Below are 18,020 nucleotides of genomic sequence, written 5' to 3'. Positions count from 1 at the left end.
TGAAGAAAAAAATAAACAAGAAATGTAGCTAGTTCAATTTAAAGACTTAGTAATAAAAAAGTAAAATCCACATTCATTACACAGTGAAATAATATATTTTCGTGTTTTGAATTAAAGAAAATATATTATTTAAATTTTTAAAAAATGCTATCCATTTCTATAGTCTTAGAATTGTGTCCCTTTGATAAGTTTCCATAGTGTAAGATGCGTGGGTGTAAAATCCAATTCAAATAGGAAAAAACAAACAAACAAACAAACAACAAAACTAGAGTATATAAAACTTCACAATCACAACATTCCAATGTCCCCTGTCCCTAGTGTTAACAAATTGTGCCACTGCAGTCCACTCCAGCCTGGGTGACACAGCCAGACCCTATTTCTAAAAAAAGCCCCAACAAAACAAAAACACAAACCTTAACTGACAAATTAGTCTTGAATTTCAATAACACGAGGCCTTCCCTGCCATCCCCATGGACACTTTTATTGGGCTCTGCCAAGCTTTCCTTACTCAGTTCTCACTCTGTCCCTGCTGTTCTTCCAGCAGGCCTGCCAGTTTAGGACCCACTTCCTAACAGTGGGTGTTTCCTTGCCAGTGACCAGAATGTGTTCCAGTTCCTCCCATCTCCAGGTCCTGGTTCAAAACGTAATCATCAAGAAAGCTTTCCCTGAGCCTCCTGAGCTAGCACAGGACTTCTCTTCCAAATAAAATCTATTTTCGTAACAAGTCTTCAAACACGTAACTTCCCATCTTGCTCTCTTATGCTTCATGGGAGAGCTAGAACAAGAAGAAATGTGCCTATCCACAGTCAACTGTAGTTTTCTCTGAGAGGCACTGTTTGGGAAAATAAAGGCACAAAGACATGAGGACTATAACCCTTCCTTCATCTCGACTGCAGGAAATGATATGCGAATGGCTAATAATGTAATAACTTGAGAAGAGTAGTTTCCATGTGGTTATTAGGAATCTCTTTAGTATGACGATCCAAGCATTTGGAGAGTTTTAGAGTGGGGAAAATTAAGTAGTGTGTCAGTAGACTTGAGAATTTGGAAATATATAACAATTTATGCTTTCCTGAGTGCTATTTTCCCCTTCGTTACAGTGGCCCAATCTCTTTCCTATCATAAAATTTCTTCATCATTTTACACATAATGATGAAAAATTCAATTTTTAAATTAGGTTATTAAATGCTTTATGGTAGCATAAAAAAACAAAAACCAAGTATTAATATATGTGCAAACTGCTTGCTAATGATTCTACAATGCCTCATATTTTTTCTGCTTCCTTAGTTGATGCTGAATCACTACCATTTTATTGATCCAGGAGTGTGACCTCTCTTTTCCCAGGACTATTAATAAGGAAAACACCTTCACCTATCTATGTGACAAGATACTCTATAGAGATGTTAAAGTGTGAGCCCTCTCTATTTCCTGCCCACTTCCTGCCATTCTCAGGAGGTTGCTGGGTCTTTTTTGACTCAGAGATTTTGCAGAGGAGAAACCAGGTGTTACTTGAGGTGGGAGTGCTCTTTCTGTCCAGTGTCAAAGTGTGAGCTCCAATAGAAGACAATCTGAATTGCTCCAATAGAAGACAATCTGAATTGCTCCAAATTGGGTCCTCGAGTATGCCAAGAGGACCCCTGAAGGTCACCCCAAGATGAGGAATCGACAGGTAAGAGATCAGAGAATCCCAGTGTAGGGGAACAGGGTACCCCTCCGTGGCCATCAGTGTGACTCATGGCATCAAGAGCCATCCCTATGTGCTGATGCTGGGTAAAGCCATCGGACCCTGGCACAGTCCTGGAGATGATAGTGTCCCAGTTATGACTAAAGAGGATTTTTTATTTCTATGGGGGGCAGAAGGTTGAGTCAATGGTGGTGGGAAGGGAGTGAGTACCTCAGAGACAGAGTTCAATAATCATTTTTTTTTGAGATGGAGTCTCACCCTGTTGCCCAGGCTGGAGTGCAATGGTGCAATCTTGGCTCACTGCAACCTCCACTTCCCGAGTTCAAGCGATTCTCCTGCCTCAGCCTCCCGAGTAGCTAAGATTACAGGCGCATGCCACCACATCAAGCTAATTTTTTGTATCTTTAGTAGAGACAGGGTTTCACCATGTTGGCCAAGCTGGTCTCGAACTCCTAACCTCATGATCTGCCCGCCTCGGCCTCCCAAAGTGCTGGGATCACAGGCGTGAGCCACTGCACTCAGCCCAGGGTTCATTGCACTTGCAATGCAGCATTCCTCACGCACAGATATTTCTATGCAGAGATTAATACCCATTGTGTCCATATTAGTGAACAACAGGCTATATAATTTATATGTCCTACAGTATCCACTGTCCCTTCAAAAATTCTGGCCATTTTTCTGGTATGCTATGCAACTTCTGGGTGGTAACAGACACATGGAATCAGAGAAAATACCACCTTAGTTTGCTGCTATCTGTTTATTCAACCTCTTTCTCAGAGCAAGCCTGGGAAGCCTTTTATGCATACACCTTGACTAATTTGGGTGGGCAGTACAAGTCCGCAACGTGGCAATCCTACACAGCCTACATGTTGTCACCCCAGAATCCCCAATCTCTGCTGGGAGAAACACACTCCATCATCCCTCTGGTAGAGGATTCTACATCCGTATTGACAGAGACCCATAACCTCCCATGGAGTTACCATGCAGGTTCAAGAACTCACATCACAAAGCTACCGCCAGGATCGATATTGTTGTGATGAGGCTCGATATGTTATCATTTCAGTTCTATTATATTATTAAACATGAGCCTGGTAAAAGGAAGAGTTTACAGGCTGAGCTCACAAAAGGATCTCTGTTTATCATACAGCAAGAAGAAAGACATTTCAGCCCACAGATGTCTGGTTGATGGAGTGTCGGGCCGGCCACCCGCCGAGGATGCTGTGATATGATTGACAAATGGCCAGTGCTCTCTGCCACGGGGTCCTAGGATGTCAGCATGTGAGAGCCAGTGAGTGCCACCCTGCTGGAGCCAACATTTGTAAAATGTGTCAAAGACTTGGGACCAAGGAGTAAATGAATATATTTGGACTTCGACAAGCCGCAAGTCTGACTCCATAGGAGGCCTCGTGTAATAGATACAATGTGCTTTAAACCCATTTATAAAGGGATGGCATAATTTTTTTGGTCTGCATGGAATTTTTGAGTTTTGTTACTACTGAGGAAAACAAAAATCAAGAATGGTAAATGGTTTACTGCTGATGACATTCATAGTTCCTGTTTACTTGGGGACATAACATTTTACATAAGCAAGAATTTTAAAATACAGGCAAGAGATACAAAACAAAATTCAAAATGCTGTAAATTTTGAGACACATTTAATATTTTTGGCCATCTTTCTGTTTCCAGACTCAGTGCTAGGACATTTTATTTGGTTTATTTTATTTAACTCTGATGACAAAGTTGTAAGGTAGATGTGGTAAGCAGATTCTAAAGCTGGCCCCCAAAAGCTTTCACCCAAATCTCTGGAGCCTCTGACTGTGATGTGATACCACTCCCATGATTGCGCTGTGTTATATGACACAGCTGATTCTGAAATAGGGAGATTACCTGGGTGGGCTGAGCCCTTGTTAGAAGGATTTTTCACATGAGCCCTTGTTAGAAGACAACTTTCTCTGGCAAGTGACATAAGAAGTCATGGAGATTTGTGGGCCGGGCACAGTGGTTCACTCCTGTAATCCCAGCACTTTGGGAGGCTGAGGTGGGCGGATCACAAGGTCAGGAGTTTGAGACCAGTCTGACCAACATGGTGAAACTCCGTCTCTACTAAAAATACAAAAATTAGCCAGGCATGGTGGTGCATGCCTATAACCCTAGCTACTCAGGAGGCTGGGGCAGGAGAATTGCTTTAGCCGGGGAGGCGGAGGTTGCAGTGAGCCAAGATCATGCCACTACATTCCAGCCTGGGCGACAGAGAGAGACTCTGTCCCCGCTCAACCAAATAAATAAATAAATAAATAAATAAATAAATAAAAGAAGTCATGGAAATTTGTAGCCTGAGAAGGATTCAACTCTCTGTTGGCAGCCTGAACATGTAAGAAGCCACATGAGACATGAGAAGTAATGTAGCATCCTTAATGTGTTGAGAAACGCCCTGAAATGACAGCCAGCAAAGAAACAAGGACGTGGGCCCTGCAACTACAAGGAAATGGAGTCTACCAACAACCTCAATGAGCCTAGAAGCAGATTTTTTCCCAGAGGTTTCAGATAAGAGGCCAGCCAGCCAGCACCTTGATTTCACCTTTCAGACCCTACCTAGAACAACCAGGTAAGCCCACCTGACTTCTGACCTACTGAACTATGTGACCTATTAGACGGGTATTGTTTCAAGCTGCTACCTTTGTAGTGATCCGTTAAGCAGCAACAAAACATGAATACCATAGAAATCAGGTGATATAGTTTGGATGCTGTCCCCTCTAAATTTGGTATTGAAATGTAATCTCCAATGTTGGAGGTGGGGCCTGGGTCATGGGGGCGGATACCTCATAAATGCCTTGGTGCTGTCCTGAAGATAATGAGTGAGTTCTTGCTCTGAGTTCATGAAAGATCTGGTGGTTTAAGAGTGTGGCACCTCCCACCCCTCCCACTCCCGTTCTTGCCATGTGACATTGCCTGCTTTCCTTTGCCTTCCATCATAACTGTAAGTGTCCTGAGGCCTCACTAGCAGCAGAAGCTGGAGCCATGCTTGTACAGTCTGTAGCACCCTGACCCAATTAATCCTCTTTTCTTCATAAATTACCCAGGTTCAGGTATTTATTTACAGTGACACAGAACAGACTGACACATCAGGAAAATGAGATGCGGGCAATAATTGTCTTTTTCTCTTTCAATTTATTTTTCAATCTGTCATTTTTTTTCTTTCTTTCCCTATTTGAACCAGAAAGACGTACTCTTTTTTAGCATTCTTGTCTCTATATCAGAGGTTGGCTTATGGATTCACTGCCTGTTTTTGTAAATAAAGTTTTATTAGAACACATCCACACCCACTCATTGCCATATTGCCCAGGCTGCTTTCACACTACATCTGTAGAGTTGAGTGACTGAAACAGAGGCCATGTGGTTCACAAAGCTGAAAATGTTTACTCCATGGCCTTTTACAGAAAAACTTCACTGAGCCTGCTCTATCTTAGAATGGAGTGGCTTCCCCATAAGACATCACTCTGGGGATGTAGAGTGGACCAAATTGAATTTTTACCTCTCACCAGGGGAAGCACAGAGCTAAGACACTCCATAAACACGTTCCAATGATGCATGATTATAGAAAGTTGAGGTTTCTGATCTTCCTCTCCCCAGTACTTTTTTTATATTTATTTTTGTACTCTTAGATTGCTTTATTATAAATTTTGTTAACCATATATTCTGCCTTACCATCTTTCTTTTCTCCTTTACCCATTTCATTAACTGAGAGGGTAAGTGGTTGTGGCATTGAGAAGAGGTGCCTCAGGCTATTTAGTGAGTCAGTATCAATGGTGTGTGAACAAATGGTAGATGTCAGCATTATCACTGGTTGGGATGCCAATCACACAGGACACTGAAGGGAAAGTGAAAATGCCATTCTGCTGGCGACAAGTTTGTTTTTTAGAAACAGCTTGGAAAAAACTCATGCTTGACACATAATAAACCTCCCTGGACATCAGCTAGGATGACAGCCATCACTTATGCATGGAAAGAAAATGGTTGAGAAATTCCTGGAAGCATCACCAAGACATTTAACTTAACTCTCATGTGTTGAGATAATCTTTCCACTATTATGACTAAAAATATTTGAAGAAAAAGATCACATAGAAGGAAAAACTTTGTTTTTATGTGGTGATGTTTATGTCGCTTTTCCATTAGAGAAAATTTATGAGTTGCTGCTAAACAATTAAAAAGAGAGTCACATATTAAAAATGGCACTTCATATCTGGGGTCTTCCTCCCTAAAACTCATAACCCCAGCCTATTAATGAGAAAACCATCAACTCTTTAAAATACCCATGCAGTACTTCCCAAAACTGTCAAGGTCATCCAAAATAAGGAAAATCTCAGAAACAATCACAAGTCTAGAGAATCCTAAGAAGACATGATGCTTACATCTAATGTGTTATCCTGGACCAGAAAAACTACATTAGAAAAAAAGTAGGAAAATCTAAAACACATTTGGACTTCAGTAAATAAGAACATATGCATATTGGGTTATTATTGGTGGCAAATATACTATATTAATGTAAGATATTAAGAATAGTGAAATTTAAAATAGCAAAGACAGAGATTCAACCTAAATGCCCATCAATGATAGAATGGATAAAGAAAATGTGGTACATACACACCATGGAACACTATGCAGCCATAAAAAAGAATAATATCATGTCCTTTGTATTGACATGGATGGAGCTGGAGGCCATTATCCTTAGCAAACTAAGGATAGGAACAGGAAACCAAATGCTGCATATTCTCACTTGTTAGTGGGAGCTAAATGATGAGAACACTCAGACATATAGAGGAGAACAACACACACTGGGACCTACTACAGGATGTAGGGTGGGAGTAGGGAGAGGATCAGGAAAAATAGCTAATGGGTACTGGGCTTAATGCCTAGGAGGCAAACTAGCCTGTACAACAACCCCCCATGACACAAATTTACTTATGTAACAAACCTGCACATGCACCCCTGAACCTAAAATAAAAGTTAAAACAAAAAGAATAGTGGAAATGGGGTAGGAAATAGATGGGAATTCACTGTGTTATCTTCACATCTGCCTTGTAAATCTAAGACTCTCCTAATATAAAACACTTATTTAAAATAAGTGTTATTGTGTATGAATTTAAGAAAAACATCATAGGTTATATATCAAACTGGGAATGTTTGCCTTTGGAAAGGGAAATAGGACTTGGGCCAGGAAGGATGGAGGGTGAGAGGAAATTCATCCATTTCACTCTGTATGTTTCTGCAGTATTTGCATATTTTAGATGGACAAAGTGATCATATATGAATTCTGTACCTGACAAAAGAGCATGAGTACATGTAGTTTGGTCCTATCCAAAATTTGTAATCAACCTGTTTATAGGCATGAAGTGAAAAGTCTAAATTAATTTTGGAATGTCTCATACAAATCTAAGGAGATGTGAAAAGATGGGGGAAAGCATGATAGCGGTAAACTTTGAAGTCCTTACTTTATGCATTTTGCCTCATCTTATCACAATGAATATTTCTAACGATGAGAAGACCTTGTTTTATTTAAAAATATTTTTTTAAAGTCCTAGGTGACTTGAGTACATTTCCCAAACCTCAGTATTTTTCATCTATAAGAAGATGAGGATTTGTTACATAATATATTAGGCCCCTGCCAACTCTATTTCCAAGGAGGTTGGCACCAAAGTTTGGATTAAAAGCTTCATTGTGGTTTGTCCTTAGCTGACCTGAAGTCATGCTGAAGAAGACTGACTTCAAGTCAACTCATCCTAAACCACAGCCTTTGTCTTTGAGGTTAAATTCATTCAGTGTACACATCTGTTTATTGAAAACTTTGACTCCCCAAGTAGTTCTGAGAAATGATGAAGGTGACTGGGGATTTGGGGTGAAGATCTTGTGGTCTCTAGTTAAGGTTAGTTTAGGTAAGTACCTGCTATTCCAGACCAGCACTACATCTGTGGTATAAAATCCTAAGATTTTAGAGAGAATCAATGATATTAATGGTGATATTGGGTGGATGCAGAGGCTCAGGAAATCTCATTCTGTCAACGTTGCTTAACCACACCAACTATAAGTAGAGCTACATTGTCCGTATACAGTAGCCAGTAGCCACATGTGGCTATTCAACATTTGAAGTGTGGCACTTCCAAATGTGGGGCAAATGTAAAATGCACGCCGATCTCAGAGACTAAACATTTAAAAAGTGGAATGTAACATATCTCATTAGTATTTCTGTATTGACTGCATGTTGAAATTATAATATTGGAGATATACTGGGTTCAATAAAATATGCTATAAAATCATTTCATTAGTTTCTTTTTCCTGTGTCGATGTGGCTACTGGACCTTTTAAAATTATGTAGATACATCAAATTTTGACTTATGTTGTAATTCTATTACACGAAGATGATTTAGAAGAACCATAGAAAATTTTCAAGCACCATTTCAAGTACTGGTTCTAATTTTCATAGAAAAATTTCAGATACAATTCAGGAAATTTTTTAGGATTCTGGGTATGCCTATATAAACATTAGGATACTTTAGCTAATATTCACATAATCTTCTAAATATCCCAGCATGTTAACGGAGGGGGAGGGGGCGACAACCAAAACCACTTCTCATTTAAAAGGAAGCTAGCATTTGAAAGAAAGACAAATTTGTTTGAATTCCAGTTTTTCTAGGAGTCTCCAGTTTTACAGCTGGCTGTAAAAAAATGCACATGCATTCTCTTTCAAGGGAGTGTCTAGTCTTTATATTCAAATGAGTATTGGTCTGCCTTGCAGAGGACTAGACTTTCCTGACCAATAACCTAAAACCCAGAGTAGTAGCCCCTAGGGCTTCCCAAGGATCACAGCACAGGTTCCAGAAGCTAAGAGCACGTATGGACTTGAGGTCTGGCCCAGACAGGGCATTCTAGCTTTCTTGCAGGCAAGGATAGTGAGTTTCCATGCAGTCTCGCAAACATTCCAGGATCCTGTACAAAACTGTCCTGCCATTGGATGAGTACTTTACTGCACCCTTGCCTCCGCCCTGAAGACGTACCACCTGTTTGCTCTGTGACTCACCTCCCTCAGGCATTCCCTGCTCTTCAGCCTCCCCATGCTCCAGTGCCTGCAATGAACTCAGAAGTCTATGAGAGATAAAAACACCTAATAGCCGTCTGCTCACAAACATGCGGTCTCCATGGGAAAAATGGCAGAGCTATGACAAATATGAGACATGTTATAATATTAGTAGCAGTAGTAGTATTTTTTTGCCTAAAGGTTACTCCAGTGTTCTATTTCTTAACTTCAATGTATGATGTAAAGCTTTCAACCTAACTCCTAATTGTAAGACTTATTAGTTATGGCACTTGCCCACTTAACCAATTTTAAATAAGTGAATTATTCCTGGCTTCAGTATTTATTTATCCCAGCAAATAATGAGAAAAATGCTGCTATGATGAAGCATTTGGCTTTTGCAGAGGTTATGACTTGTCTGTCTTCTGTATGCTTTTACAACATGTTCTTATTTCTATAATGGTTCAAATTATCTGGCAAGTGCCAAGGTCACACTGAGTTCACATTTTGGAAATACCTGCATAAATATTGTCTCGTGAAATGGCCTTCTTTTCCCTTGCGGGGATGAGGAACTGTGGGCAGATTGGGGCTGATTCATGCATCAGCGCACCATTTTATCAAATGAACTAGAGCGTCTGCTTCAACTGACTGACCTCAAGCTATGCCTCAGAATCTTAATTGAGAAGATAGATGAAGACCTGATAAAAGATGGCTTAAAAGATTACTTTTATAAATACTAAAAATTCACAATGCAAAAAACCTCATTCTGAATATGGCCCCCACATCCTATTAGCATACTCTGTAGACAAAGTGCATATTTCATTGTTGGTCTTAGGTGTCCCTGTAACGAGTCCTATTTTCCTTCGGTTCTTGCCATTTTAATCAATAGTACTAAAGCACGCACTGTTGCAGGAAGCAGCTCCACAAACCAAAGTCTTATTATCACTTACTGGGTCAAATGGTCAACCATTGAGTCTCAACATTTCCGAAATCCCAATACTCTTTTTTTAATTGGTAATTTGAGTAAGCATCTTCATCTGAAAATCTATTACAAATATGTTTAAAGCCAATTCAATTTTGTTCATAATTACTCTCCTCCCCATCTAGCCCTTGAGTTGTCTGGAAGCCCAGAGATATTATCAGTTTAGGAAACTATTCTCACAGGGAAAGATTCCACAGAGCTACTTGTTGCAGTGTGCAAAGTTGAACTAATATGCAAAAGACCATTTTTTCCAAGGGTAGAGAATACCACTCAAAATACCTGTCAAACCCTTGCTTTATACCTTTATTTATTTAGAAGTCAGGGTAGAAAACTTACTTCGGTAAAACGTTAGTTTAATTATCATGGAAACCACTCATAAAAAGAAAAGGTATTGACTTTTTCTCCTCCAATTTCTATCTCAAAATAAAATATCATGAAATTCTTCCCCCAAGCCGTGACTCACTAATTCTTCCACCTGCCTTGGGGTCCCCTTTGAGTTCTCACTTTCCCTTCAGCTCCCAGGAAGTCTTAATTACCCCCTCCAACTTGTGCCTGCTTGCTCTGAATTACATGATACTTAGGGCACCCCCCATCTGTCAAGTATTACATGCAACCTGATATTGCCACCTCATTTTCATATGAATATTTTGTCTCTGTTTTCACTTGCATTCTTCTTAAGAGCATAGAATGTGTTTCATTCATATTTTATCATCCATGCACAGGACTATGTACAGGAATGTGCCCAATTCAACTCAAAAGGAAAAATAATTCGAATCATTTATTATAAGATGCATGCTTAGAGGTTACAGAGAAGATTGTGCCATTAAATTCTTTTGAAACACTCATGGAGGAACACTTGAACTCCCCCGGCTAATACCTCATGGGATTTTGAACATCTTATGTTATAACTACATTCTTTGCTGTAAAGGAAACTGGTTATGTTAGAGCAGTTGTTTATGATGTGTGCCAATTTTTCACATTTATGGGGCTGCTTAGTTATGCCTGGGACATGCATTGTAGTGTAGACACCTGATGGATTAACCTTAATATTTTATGGCTTATACATCATAAAGTGATGTCTGGAGGAGCAACTGTCCACCTCAACTTCAATTATCCCATTGCCTATTTCTGATTTCCTAGCTGTAAGACATATAGAAATATGCCTTTTCACCCAGAATGGTCATCTCAGAAAAATATATGGGAAATTTTGGGGGAACATGAGGTAAGCATTAAAACTTTATTCTCAAGATAACTAAACATAAGCAGAGTAGTCATGCTTTGAGAATGATTAGAAAATACATCTAGTGACATTTTACCTTTAAGTTCAACTTTTTTTCCCCTAAGTAGCTGTAAGATTAAATCTAAAACAAATAACTCTCTAAGCACATGAGTAGCCATTTTTACTAGATTTCAAGAGTTTGAAGTAAGACAATTTTGGTCCCTGGTGATTAAAGTAGGGGCACTGAAGTTCATCTTAGACCTTTTTGTGTTTCTAGAAAATGATCTGTTTATAACATGTGCTGATATAATCCAGTATCCAGGTAGAACAATTATGTTGTTATCTAATGTTGCATAAGAAAACATTCAGTATGTTTTAATACACATGTTAATGATGATATTACTTAAGAACATTGGGGTATTATATTTCTTTACAAACTAAAAAGAATTCTGTTACATTTCAGGCAGAGTTAGGTATCAGGCTCCCTAAAGAAGTAAAACATTCTCAATTCCAAGACATTGTGGTCACCAGGCACTTTCACAGTAGGACAATAGTGCATTTGAACAAAGTAGAAATCCTCAAACGTTTTGCAGTCGTAAATGACTCAAATGACTGAAAGTGTCTTACAGGATAGCAACTCTCAAGCACTATCCCTTCCAATATGTCTTTAAATATTAAATGTCCTATGGTTTATAGATAATGTTAGTGAATGTTTGTCAACCAAATTCCCAAAGATAGCAGCACTTTCACTTGCCATCTTCCCTCTCCTTCTCCTTCCTCACTCCCTTCTTTATAGATGCCAGCCACATTATGTACAAAATGATGTTGTTTCTAGCTTGATGCATTTTAGTAAGAGATAGTAGCTAATATTGCAAAGGAAATTATATTTGCATAATTAGATTTTGTGTGAAAAAAGATAATATTTGGACTGGGAGAAAGAAGAAATCAGGGAGTCCCTAAGGAAAACGATTTAATGGATACTCCACCCACCTACCCTTGACTTCCCTGCTGTTCTCCCATTGACCCCATTTCTTCTGTGTGTTCAGTGATATCTACCCTTGCTCCACTCAGCCCTGGACTTCAGGGGAAGTGCATGAGATCAGGGGCTTACCCACGGGCTTACCCGTGCACGAGTCTAATCAGAAAAAGGACTGGTGAGGGCCAGGATTTCAGCTGGGAGGGGCAATGGGTAGCCAGATGCTCCGGGTTATTTGGCTAGAGGTTGGGAACAATCTCTGGAGATCACCACAGTGGGCCACACAGATGTCATTCTCCACATGCACCAGACATCTAAAAAGTCTTCAAAGCAACTGAAGAAGACTGGGTCTACTGCCTTTGAAAGCAATTGGTTCCAGAATGTCATGGGACCCATTCAGGCTAATGAGAATAAGACATTGCATAATGTATTCTAAGGAAAGAGTCTTAGCTGCTTAAGCAGAACCACACAATGAGATAGCCTTTCTTTTCTCTGACTCTGTGTGTGCATTAAGTCTTGAAATACTCCTGTTATCTCTCTAGCAGGCATGCAACTGACAACTATATTCTCAGAATTTCATCAACAAAAGTCAACATTTTAAAATAGTTTCCAAAGGAAAAAATAATAATCTTTTTTTCTGAGTACCACAAAGCACCAAGACTAAATGAGTGGAAATAGCAAAATTAAATTTTCATTTAAAGTACACTGAAACATTCTGAGAGTTCCTTTTTCTTAATATGCTTCTGGGAGAAGGAGCTGTTATATAACTAACTGAAACTCTAAGATTAATATAGAACTGAATTCACAATTTGTTCCTGTCAAAGCTCTTCCATTAGCTTAAACACATATCCCAAATATAAACCCCATATATCAGAGTTCAGTTCCTATTTGTGGTAGAATTAAATTAGAATTAGAAATGGATGGGTTGTTCCTTGTTTGTAGTGTTCTCTGTTTGGGAGATATTTAAATTTTTGTTGATATAGCAAAGTAGTTTTGACAAAAAATTCTCATTCTTATTTGATCTATAAGAGCTTAATTCCTTTTAATTTTTTCACCTGGAAATCAAATGCCAACCTAACCCCTACACTTCTCAAACTGCAATTGGATACTTTTGGGTTTTCATCCACAAACCATGTTGCTGGGTTTTTGTTGTTGCGTATTTGTTTGTTTTGCCATCTTCAGGTGGCCTTTGTCAGTTCCTTCTCTTTTTTGGGTAACTGTGATGAGAATAGGAATTGTTGTATTATTCCACCATAGCATTGAGGCCATTTAATCTAATTTAAGGCACAACTTTTTCTTTCAACTCTGTTTTCTCTAGACTTTGGGCTTCATTAAGGTGCCTCAAAGCCAATAAAGAGTGGAATTTGGAGACAAAAGGAGTCAAATCCATCTCTGGATCCATTAGCCGTCACTTTCACTCTCATCTCAAAGACTATTAATAATAGTTCAGTTCACTGCTATGAGCATAATTTTGAAAGACTTCACTGAGCTATTAAGAATTTCTTGATCTGATCCAATTTTCCTTGAAAAGTACGTCTGTTTTTTTCTGTTCTTTTTTACAGTATTTCAAGGAAGATATTTCCTCTCATTTACAGTAATGACTTCTCTTCGTGCATGTGTTTTCTCACCTTGACTGTTTTGCCCAACACCTAAATCAATTATAGCTGCACAAATCTCTGAGCATGAAATGAGTTTTTGGAGTTGCTTTTTTCTCAGCCACCAAAAGAAATCCACCCTCAAAAATGAACTGCCACTGAGCAAAGCATTTTAAAAGGTTGAAGGTATTTGATAAACACTACACGACAGCATTCAATTAAAATTGGTCAAGTGACTGTAACAGACAGGAAAACAGAAACTGGGGATTTGTTAAATTAGATTAGACCTTAGACTCTCGGTCCATAATACCCTTTAGGGTATCCTTGACAATGTTCTAAACATCCAGTTTCATAATGAGGCAGAAATTTTCTGATAATTAACCTGACAGTGTATTAGAAATGGAAATAGGAGAAACTTCTGGACCTCAGTGGACCAAAATCTTATATTATTTAACATGTTTTATAAATTTTTTCTTTTCCTGCTACATCCTTATATAGCTGTATCTTCTATCTAATACAGTAATCAGTAGCAGCAACCTAAGGCGATTTATGTTTATAGTTAAATATGCTAAAATTAGATAAAATTAAAATTAATTTCTCAGTCCCACTGGCCCCATGTGAAGTGGTCAGTAACCCCATGTGGCCACCATATCGGACAGTACAGATACGCAGATTCTTGATCACCACAGAAAGTTCTGTTGGGCAGTGCTGCTACATAGGATAGTCTCATACCTGAGGATAAGTCTCAAAACTTGGGTTTCTGCTGTGTGGGGTGAGCCTTTGATCACTTTCTATCAAGTTAGTCACAATCTCTGTAATGTGTATGCAAACATACTTCTGCAATGCATTGCAACATTCTTCTTCAGTTCTAACCATTCAGCAGCTCCCCTGACCCACTGAATACCTGAACATTCCTCCAACTGGCATTGTGAGTCTTCCTCAGATGTTTGCAATCCCCACCTCCAGCATTAGTCTTCCATCCTCATTCTGCATTCACCCTTGCTCTAGTCACATGGGATTGTTCACTCTTTTCCAGACATGGCCCATGTCTGGCTTTTAGTCCTTGCTTCTACTAGGCCAATAGAAATTGTGCTTCCTTTCCTATCTCCTTCAGCTTTCTCTTCTTAACAGAGTATTTACTTGTTTCTTTAGAGTCAACTGTGATTTTCCCAATTTCGACCCCTGAATCATTGAATGAATTCATTTAAGTGCATGTGGCTTATTCTCCTTTGCATTTCAATGATTAGTAAACCTGCCTTATAGGTCCAATTACTTTAGAGGTTCATAGATCCCCCTGGGTCTTACACTTCAGCATCTCTCTGTGCCCGGCACATTTCAGGCATTCGATCAATGCATTTGGAATTACATTTCATTTAAGCACCAAAATAACTCCTTGAAACTCGCTTTAATTTTAAATTAATAAAATAACAAAAAAACTATTAACTTTATGCACTCTTACAATTGCTATAGGATAATACCACAGAAGAAAAATTAAAAATTAGAAAGTACTGCTATTATAACTTTATAATCAGATGCCACCCAGTGTTTATATGATGGACAGTATCACTGTAGAACTTTCAACTTTTTAATATCTCCCAATGAAGCCTTGAGTGTTGGGCTTAAGAATATTTTGGTGCATGGCTGACATAAACCCCTTCTTTTTGTCTCTATTTCTCTCTCTCCTTACACACACATACACAAGCGTATCTTTTTCTTTCTCTGCCTTTGCATGTGTGCATAGCTGCATCTTCTCTCTGTCTGCTTCTCCCTCACTTTCTCTTGCACTGTTGTCCTTGTTATTTTTTTTTTTACTGTTTTACTCTCCTCAGCAAATCCTTGTAATTCTCATCACAGTTCTTCACTGAAGCAGCCTGCTCTGTATGCTTCACTATCTTCCTATTTTTTTTTTCTCTAATTCCTTTCTACATGGTTGAATGCCTGGACTCTGAAGGTCTGTCCTGGTCTGCTCTCTCCCAGGAAAGCAGTACACCCTCACAGCACGGCCCCATACAGCCCGGGTTCTCCTGGCCATCCAGGGGTCGTTTGGCCCTTCCTGAGGTCTGCTTCCAGGCCTTGCCTGTGCTAGACAGACTGAGCCCTTCCCAGCTGGGTTCCAGAGGCTAGACTTTAGATGACATGGAAGAAAGACTCAAGGTACACCCAAATATTAATTCAGGATCAGCCAGAGCCTTCCAGGATAAAATTCTGGGAAATTTGGGAAAGGCAACAGGTAAACCTCACAGGACTAAAACACAAGTCAATCGGTATGGCTGCTTAGTACAGCACTTCAAAATCCCAGGCTCACTGCAAACTACAGCTCTCCAGGCTTTATGCTGTGCCTTGATCGTTGTCAAGTGCATTTCAATACATTTTATTTCACTCTTTAAAATACTTGACGATGATGATATAAAAGGAAAGCTGACAGTTCTGAAACATGCATTTTGTAAATGTATATGTATAGTGATAAACTGCCTGTCACACAGGTGATCCTCATTTCTCTACACACACCCTCTGCGGAATCAATTTAGGTGTAATCTAAACAACTTTGCCCTTCTGGTTTTCAAAGGGATATGCAGCAGAAGTAATAGTCACTAGTGTGACCCTCCCTGATAAAGATCATCCTTCCTACTGTGCCAATGGGTTTTTATTTCAATTCACAGAGACACTGTTGTAAAGAAATACATGAATTAATTTGTCATTAGAATTTATTTCTGGGCTGTAAAATGCCTTAGCTCTGCTTCAACAGAAACAAACCCTGAGAACAGACACTAGAATGGTCTGCCTTTTGAAATAGTGCAATTGCCCCTGTGGTGTTATGACCTAAGAAAGGAGAGACATTCTTGGGGTCTTTACTTTTGATTCATTGTGTAGCAATGAAATATAGAATAGGAGTCTGTAGAAACTGTCTGATGAAGTTACTTCTCAGTTGGAAGCCCCAAACACATTTACAATAACTCAGTGGAGTGAAACTCTTTCACTCCTCAGTGGATGACTCCACTGTGGCTGGACACTTAGAATTCCAAAAGAAGAAAATAATTGGTATATTTGCTTTCAAGACCATGAGTGAGATACACATATCCTATAACATTATTCTGTAAACCTCAAATATACATAATAACTTTTTAAAGGCAACTAGGCAGGGACAACAGTTTTTAGCACATACATACAAGATGTTACCTAAAGACATTTCTTGGAAACAAACTTTATGTGACAAATTGCATAGTAAGGCTATAATTATTTTGGGGGGAAAATATACAACCAGGAAATTGGATAAGTAAAGATAATATATTTATAAATTGGTGTTGGCCTTCATACCCACCCATCCTGCTGGTGAGAATGGGTTTGGGTTATATATTGGTGTTGGCCTTCATACCCATCCACCCTGCTGGTGAGGGTAAATGAGATGTGAACTCTGCCACAGTCATTAAAGTAATGACTTATCTTCCTTTCATTTGTGGTGGGGGCGGGGTGTGGAATTTCACTCTTGTTGCCCAGGCTGGAGTGCAGTGGCATGATCTCAGCTCACTGCAACCTCTGCCTCCTGGGTTCAAGTGATTCTCCTGCCTCAACCTCTGAAGTAGCTGGGATTACAGGCATGCACGACCACACCCAGCTGACTTTACATTTTTAGTAGAGATAGGGTTTCACTATGTTGGTCAGGCTGGTCTCAAACTCCTGACTTCAGGTGATCCACCCACCTCGGCCTACCAAAGTACTGGGATTACAGGCATGAGCCACTGCGCCTGGCCTTATCTTTCAATAACTGATGATTCCACATGTGTTCTAGGTTTGTACATAGTCTATATTTAGCCTGAGTTTGTTCCTATTAGACAGATAATTATTTCAATTCAAGGTTCAATGAAATGCCCTTGCCGAACTCAAATAATTCAGAAGACCTTTCAGTGACTTGAGAGGTTCTCAGTATCAGGTTGTGTATTTTGTTCTTTCCAGGAAGAAAATCATATTGTCTATTTGGATCATATTGGACAGCTGAACCCATCAAACGTGACCAGAATGGTGGAGTCCAGGAAGAAAACAGAAGACGGCAAGAAAACTACACGTGTAAGTCCATTTTCAAGCAGATATGTGTGTGCAGGAGTAATTTTCTGCAATGAAGGGAGAGGAGTAGGAGCGCTGAGTAAACCCAATACTAAACCTTTCCTATATGAGCTTTTAAGTGCTGGAATTTCTCAGAGGTCCTTCCTTGACCTCCTGTCTTCTCACTGTATACTCTACCTAAGCAATTTAATTATACCCATGACATCAATACCTCAATTATCATCTGTATTAGTCAGTGTTCTCCAGAGAAACAGAACCAACCTGAGTATTAGAACACATACACATGTATATATACATATATATACACACACACACAACATCTCTCATTTTATCTAATTTTTTCCATCTTCACCAACACCACTGTTATGCAAGCTATCATCATCTCTACTCTGGATAACTGTGACAGTCTTCTACCTGCTCTTATGCTCCCTAGTGGGAA

General features: G+C 39.3%; 1 long non-coding RNA gene across 1 annotated transcript; it reads left to right on the top strand.

The window, feature by feature from the left end:
* The first annotated feature begins 1,310 nt into the window (after positions 1–1,310).
* Positions 1,311–17,785, top strand: LOC113221778. Its single transcript, XR_003308068.1, has 3 exons — positions 1,311–1,669; positions 4,047–4,289; positions 17,474–17,785. It is a non-coding gene; the product is annotated as an uncharacterized LOC113221778 (long non-coding RNA).
* Positions 17,786–18,020: the final 235 nt, after the last annotated feature.

The sequence above is a fragment of the Piliocolobus tephrosceles genome, chromosome Y (genome assembly GCF_002776525.5).
Source record: "Piliocolobus tephrosceles isolate RC106 chromosome Y, ASM277652v3, whole genome shotgun sequence".
NCBI lineage: Eukaryota > Metazoa > Chordata > Mammalia > Primates > Cercopithecidae > Piliocolobus > Piliocolobus tephrosceles.
The sequence above is the reverse complement of the archived record's forward strand: the minus strand, read 5'-3'. Positions and strand labels throughout refer to the sequence as shown.